We start from the raw sequence: 6446 nt of genomic DNA on the forward strand, positions 1-6446 counted from the left end.
TCCTCTCCTGGGATTTCTCCCCACTCGGAGTTTTTATTGTGGATGAAGATGATTTTGTCCCCATTCCTCCTCAAGCATCCTGTCTGGGGCCGGCCGGGTAGGCTGGAATCATTGGAGAGACTGACGTAGGTCAAGAGGAAAGGTCTTTATTGGCACAGCATGGTTTGGTATTAGATTGTAAGCTCTTCAGGGCAGGGGCTGTGTCTTTCTCTCCATCTGTACAGCACCTAGCACCTATGAACGGTTAATAATAATGCTTGGAGGCTCCAGGGGCCAGCTGGATCTTCCCTCACCAGCTTTGCTGGATCTCACAGACCATCTGCCTCACACTGAGCACCCCTTCCAAGTGGCCCCTGTCACCTGAGCTTTGAAGCATGCCCTGCAGTTTCACTCACACACCTGCTGTGCACCTTGCAAATGCAGCGCCTGGTGGCAGGAGAGCCCTGACAGGGATTTCCCAGCCTGACTCGGAGCGCTCCTACTGGCTGATTTGGAAAGTGGATGAACTCTTCTGGTTGCACGGTTCCTGTTTGCTGCCGGGGGTTGCGCCTGTGGTATGTCACCTGTGGCGCTCGCAAAGGGAGGCTTGCGTTGTTGTGCTTGCCCGGCAGCAGCAATGCCAAGTCACCTGGTCCATCATGGGGTCAGCTTTCGGTCCACTCGCAGCATAGCCTCAGGTCTCAAATCAATCCTCTTGGGTGGAGCCAAAAGGTGGCCTAGCCAAACCATGTCTAACGGCCAAGAGGGAGCTGGACTCGCCTTTGGATCAAATATCTTTAGCCAGACACAGTGTTTGTGTTCCCAAGGGCCTTAGAGACAGGAAAATTATGCTAAAAATGGCAGCAAGAGGGGCCCTATCCAGAGCCAGATTCCTTTGTGCTGCCAGAGCAACTGGATCTGCCTGGCTTTGAATTCCCTGGCATAGAGGGGTTTTTAGCTGATGCAGAGCTGGCAGGGGGGGCATTTCAGGTGCATGGCTGGAGCATTCTGCACTCTGCTTATCCCAGCTCGTGTATGGTCCCTTGCGGGACTGTTGCCTGGTGCATAGGGTACAGCAGCCCACCGGCTGGGAAGATCTGCGCTAAGACTCAAAGCCCTGTGACCAGCTCCCTGGGGGCCCTCTCCTGTCCCACATCCCCTGCTGCAGCTATGACGACAGGACACTCACTACAGCAAAGGGCTAGGAGAGAGCCAGAGGGTAGCTAGAAAAGCAGCTGGCGGAAGCTGTATATGTGAGTATGTTACAACACCCCATCCCCTTCTTTCACATATCCCATCTAATACCTTTCTCTGGCTCCTTAGCATTTGGGTTCCTCCTGCTCAGACTCCCTGACATAGCATTAATTTGTGTGCAAGCAGGTCTAAAGGATTCTAAGCACCCAACCCAGTTTCCATTGAAGTCAATAGAAAGATGCTTATTGACTTCAGTGGAGGCTGGCTTGGGCCACACAACTGAATGGGAACCTAACGTATGCATCACCTCTGAACTAGATTCTCTCGCTCTTTCTGGGGCTTCCACATCAGATTTGCTCAGTTGGCATCAAAAGCCAGCATTGCACATTCAACCTACCTCCCACCAGTGCGTGTCACAACAGAGCTGGGCTTTTCCTGCCTCTTCTATAACAATGATCCTGTGGGCTGAAGGGAGTTGGTGATGCCTTAGGAATCCAGCTCACTCTCCTAGTTCAGCCGTTCTAAACAGAAATCAAGCATTCTTCACCATGAACCAGTAAGCAGTCAGGTCCTAATGCCCAAGCATGTTCAGATCTGTTGAGTGAGCTGGTGCCATTTTCACCGTCAATTTTCTGAACATGTTCACATTCGAAACAGTTTCCTCATCTCTCTTAAGGAACGAGGCAGATACAATGTTTATTCATTGCAATTTCTTTCCAGTTAGTTTTTTGGGGGAGAAGGGGTACTGAGACATCCCCAGCTTTCTCGCTGAGTAACTCATTGCTTCCATGTTAAAAGGAGCATTGAACTGAGCTGTTCTGACAATGATCTATTACTGGCGGAACAGGAGTGCTTGGGTTGCATTATTACAGTTTTACCTTTTTAACTTGGCAGGAATGAATCTAAAACACAAAAGCTGGGGCTTCCCCAAACCACCCATTTTCTGTCCTCTCTCTGGAGGCTACACAACCACAATTGACTAACCAGAGCTGGGCTGGGATCACTCACAATGCTGGTGAATAAAAAAAAAAAAAAAAAAAAAAAAAAAAAAAAAAAAAAGCCATGTCACTAGTGAGCAGAAATGGCTCCAGGGAAGAGAGGAGAACCATTTATGCCAAATAGGTTAGATCAAAATCAGAAAAGGAAAGATTTTACTTTAACTGTATTACAAGCAATAAAACGTGCAAATAGAGAACTGTATACAAGTAGTGGACAATGCCAGTGTACAACAGGGAGTTGAGAAGCTTTATGCATGTAGCAGCTCCAGCCCAGAACATAGAAGTATAAGGAAATAATGTGGCTGAGATGTTCAGCTCTGTTTAGTGAATTTAACCACCCTCTCTTAATGGTACATGGTGTCTTCTCCCCCTAAATGGCTTTGAAAAATCTCAGCCTGGCTATGTAGCCTTGTATTGCATACGGCTGTAACATGGCCTGAATTCTGTAGTGGTTCAAATGGTGCTCAAAGCTATGTGTAGGGGTGTGTCAGAAAGAGGAGCATAACATGCCAATTTGGTACTCTTTGTGGGTCAAACTGAGCCGGGGATACAACAGTCCCTGAAGTCAATGGGAGCTGTGCGTACTTAGGGAAGGGCTAGATTTGAGCCTAGGCACGGTGGGGTTAGTACAACATTAATGTGTTTGTGTGCCCTACACTTACATCAGAAGGGAGATAAGCCAGGCTAGTTTTCATACAGTTGGTGAGGGTAACAATAGCAATAAAGACCCAGTGACATGGACCATGGCATGGGTTGGCAACCCAGGTATGTACCCAAGGTCCCTGGTGGACTTGTACTGCGACAGCTACCCCAGGCCAGAGCCCGCCCTGCCATGTCCTCACAACCACTGTTCTCCACAACAGCTAGATGAAAGCTCTCTTTGCGTCAATCACACTTTTAGTTGTGGTGTACCCATACCCTGATGCGCTCTTGTTAGTGGATTTCCGATGCCTCCTCTTTCCTCCAGGGCTCAATAGAAATGATTCTAAGATGCTGTAGACTCTAATAAAAAATGAGATCATCTTGATAGCTGATTTTTTTTAAACCCTCCTGTAGCTTTTAGTGCAGGCGTACAAGTTCTAAAGGATGGTTCAAACCCTACTATGGCCAAAGGGTGTCATGTTCTATTGAACCCTATAGGACTTTTCCATAAAGATCTATGGATGGATTTTCAAAAGGCCCAAGATTCGGCCAAGCACAGATCCCACTGCCTTTCAATAGACCCTGTGCTCCTCAGGCGCTTTTGGAAATCCGATCTTACCTCTCTAGTCTTTGTTTTAGGCAACAAAGCTCTGATCCAGGTGCCCCCTATTGGCAAGTGCGGCCCCTTGTAGTGTGTGCCCACAGAGTGCCAGATGAGTGTAGCTTCCACCCCGAGCCACTCAAGTGGCTTGTAGTCAGCTGCCCCTGCAATTTACACCATAAGGTCACCAGCAAAAGTATCCCAGAGAACTCCCTGTGCACCAGAACTTCTTCTTCCAGGCTCCAGTCACTGGAATTTGGCTGGGGCCTGTAGGAAGGATTAAAGCCTGGTATAAATGACCCCTGCCCCTCAACCAGAAACTGCATTGACTAAGCACACAGTAATCTGTCTCTCCCCCTTAGTGGCCCCCTGAAGAGCCAGGTCCTCAGAAAGAGCACTCCAGTGTAAGCTGCTCTAATGTAGGGCATCCCATTGTCACAGCTCTTTGCTCTTCACCAGGCAAACGCGCGCCTGCTGTTAGCCTCTACCTGGAGCAGCATAGAACTCATTGCTCTAGCATCGCTGGTCAGTGGAGGCAGGTGTGGGTGGGTGGGGGGGAAGATGCTCATGTTTAAACACTGCACTTTAAAAGCTGGAACCAGTGGGCTGAAGAAGAATTGAGTGAAGCAGAAATGGGCTGTGGTTTACTGCCTGCTGTCAAAGGGCTCTGGGCATGCTGAAAGCTAAACGAAAAGCACCTCAGCCGCACACGCTCCCTCTTGCTCGGATGTGCCGGTTGGTTACCTCTGCAGGAGTTGCTCCAACTGCACTGACACAGCGACTGAGGGAAAAACAGAGCTCAGCAACCCCGCCGCCAGGCTGCCTGGCAGCACCTCCACATTGGCCACCCTCTCTGCTAGTCGCTGGTGAATGAGCTAGCTTCCTGCAACAAGCTTCGCCTGGGACCATGAGCTCTCAGCGCTCCTCAGGCCTTCCCCCCCCGAAGGCTCACACCCACAGACACCTGCTCTGTCCACGGAAGAGAGACCCAGGACAAACATAGCATCGTGGATCCTGTAGCACGGAAGCTGCTTGTATTTTTTTTTAAATGCAGTTTCTACTGTAGTATGGCTCCCCAGGCTCTTTTCCACAGCTCGACGATCCCTCCTCCCTGGTCCACCACAGCCACCCATTGCAGTGTAAATTTTGTACAGTTCCAAAAGTGAAGTCTTGTTTCCTGGGAAAAAAAAATAAATCATTAAAAACTTACTTATTGCCATGTGTCTTTGGAAAGCAAAACAGAACCTGGTGCATTTCTTTGTATTATGCCTCCTGTGCGTTGGCATGAGATGTGTATGGTCCAAACAAAAAGCTCTGTGAAATAAATATGGAAAGTTCTTTAGCAGCTGATGTCTCCTGCTTTTTCTTCTGTGCCGCTAGTTTAAATCAAAGTTTCTCCCACCCACGGACTAGAGACGAGCCGTAACACTGTACCCTTCCTGTAGCACTTTTCATCCAAGGATCACCAAGAGCTTCACAAGACTAGTGAACTGAGCACCATCTTCTGAAGTACCTTTGGTGCCGACCACTATCAGAGACAGGATAACAGACTAGACGGACAACTTGTTTTCCCAAATCTGGCCATTCCTACATTCCTAAGCCTCACCATACTGCTGTGAAGTAGGTGTCTATTAGCTGCCCCCTATTACCGATGGGGAACCTGAGGCACAGAGAAATTGAGCCTGAGATTTTTGAAAGAAGGGAAAGGAAATTAGACACCCAACTCCCATTGAGTTCCTTGGAACTGGGCACCTAACCCTTGAAGCACCTTTTCAAAGACACTAGATCTCACAGTGCAATGAGAACCGATCCCACAAATCCAAGCTCGAATGACTTATTTTTAAACATTTTTTGTCACTGACCAAGAGAGGCCCTACCTCAAACAGCTTTCTAGCCCCCTGCAAACAAAGCTCCGGCTAACAGGGATGGGAAAGCACAGGCACGGCTGCTGGGGAGAAGGGATTGCTGGAAGATATGCAGCTGAAGGAGGAGAGAGGGGTGCATGACAGCTGAGGATCGGGAGTCCATTCCAGGCTAAGGGGAGCGGGTATACTATACCATACTCCTTTCTGCACCCCTCGGTGACTAGAGGTCACTAATAAATGGGCACTGTCAAGCCATTGTGTTTGTACAGTGCTTAGCACAAAGGGGGCTGGGTCCGAGTCTGGGGCGCCTATACCTCTCTACCATAACCAGTAAAGGCTGTGGCAATAAGGCCTTCAAACGTCCTGTCAGGAAGGGTCTCTTTTGGGGCCTCAATATTCACTTTAAAAATCGATTTGTTCAACACACCCCACAAAGCTCTGCACAGACCCGCGGGGTCTGACGCCCAGAGAGGGAAGCAAACAACTAGCCGCCACATTGGCCTCTGCTGTGTTAGAAGGGGAAGGGTGGGAGCAAACAGGTAAGTAGAGACACTTCCTCTTCTGGCACCTAAGCCAGCCTCACTAGCTGGGATCCCACAGTGAAGGGGGAGGGGGAATAAAAGTGCAAGTAGAACAGGAGGAAAACAGACACACAAACTGTATTTCATACGGTCCAAACAGCGCCTTTTGACTGGCTACCTTTCCCCCCACCTTGCAGGCCCATGTTTACAGGGACCATGACACTTGTTTCTGTAGCCATGGCTAAGTCTTCCCAGCCAGACTGGCTTTACAATGTTTCCAAATTTGTCAATTTGTAAACTCCCCCCCCCCCCCCGCCACTATCCATTCCCTCTATACAGCTCAGCTCTTGGGAGGCTGTTTGAGCCCCTCACTCACTCTGTGATCTCCTGTTCTGGGTAGCAGGTTTCAGAGGGGTAGCCATGTTAGTCTGTATCAGCAAAAAGAATGAGGAGTACTTGTGGCACCCAAATAAAATGGCTAGTCTCTAAGGTGCCACAAGTACTTCTCGTTCTTTTTGTTCTGGGTAGGGTGACCAGATAGCAACTGTGAAAAAACGGGACAGGGGGTGGGGGGTAATAGGTGCCTATATAAGAAAAAGTCCCAAAAAATGGGACTGTCCCTTTAAAAACGGGACATCTGGTCACC

Source organism: Terrapene carolina, unplaced genomic scaffold (assembly GCF_002925995.2).
Source record: "Terrapene carolina triunguis isolate 2854851 unplaced genomic scaffold, T_m_triunguis-2.0 Scaffold210, whole genome shotgun sequence".
Taxonomy (NCBI): domain Eukaryota; kingdom Metazoa; phylum Chordata; order Testudines; family Emydidae; genus Terrapene; species Terrapene triunguis.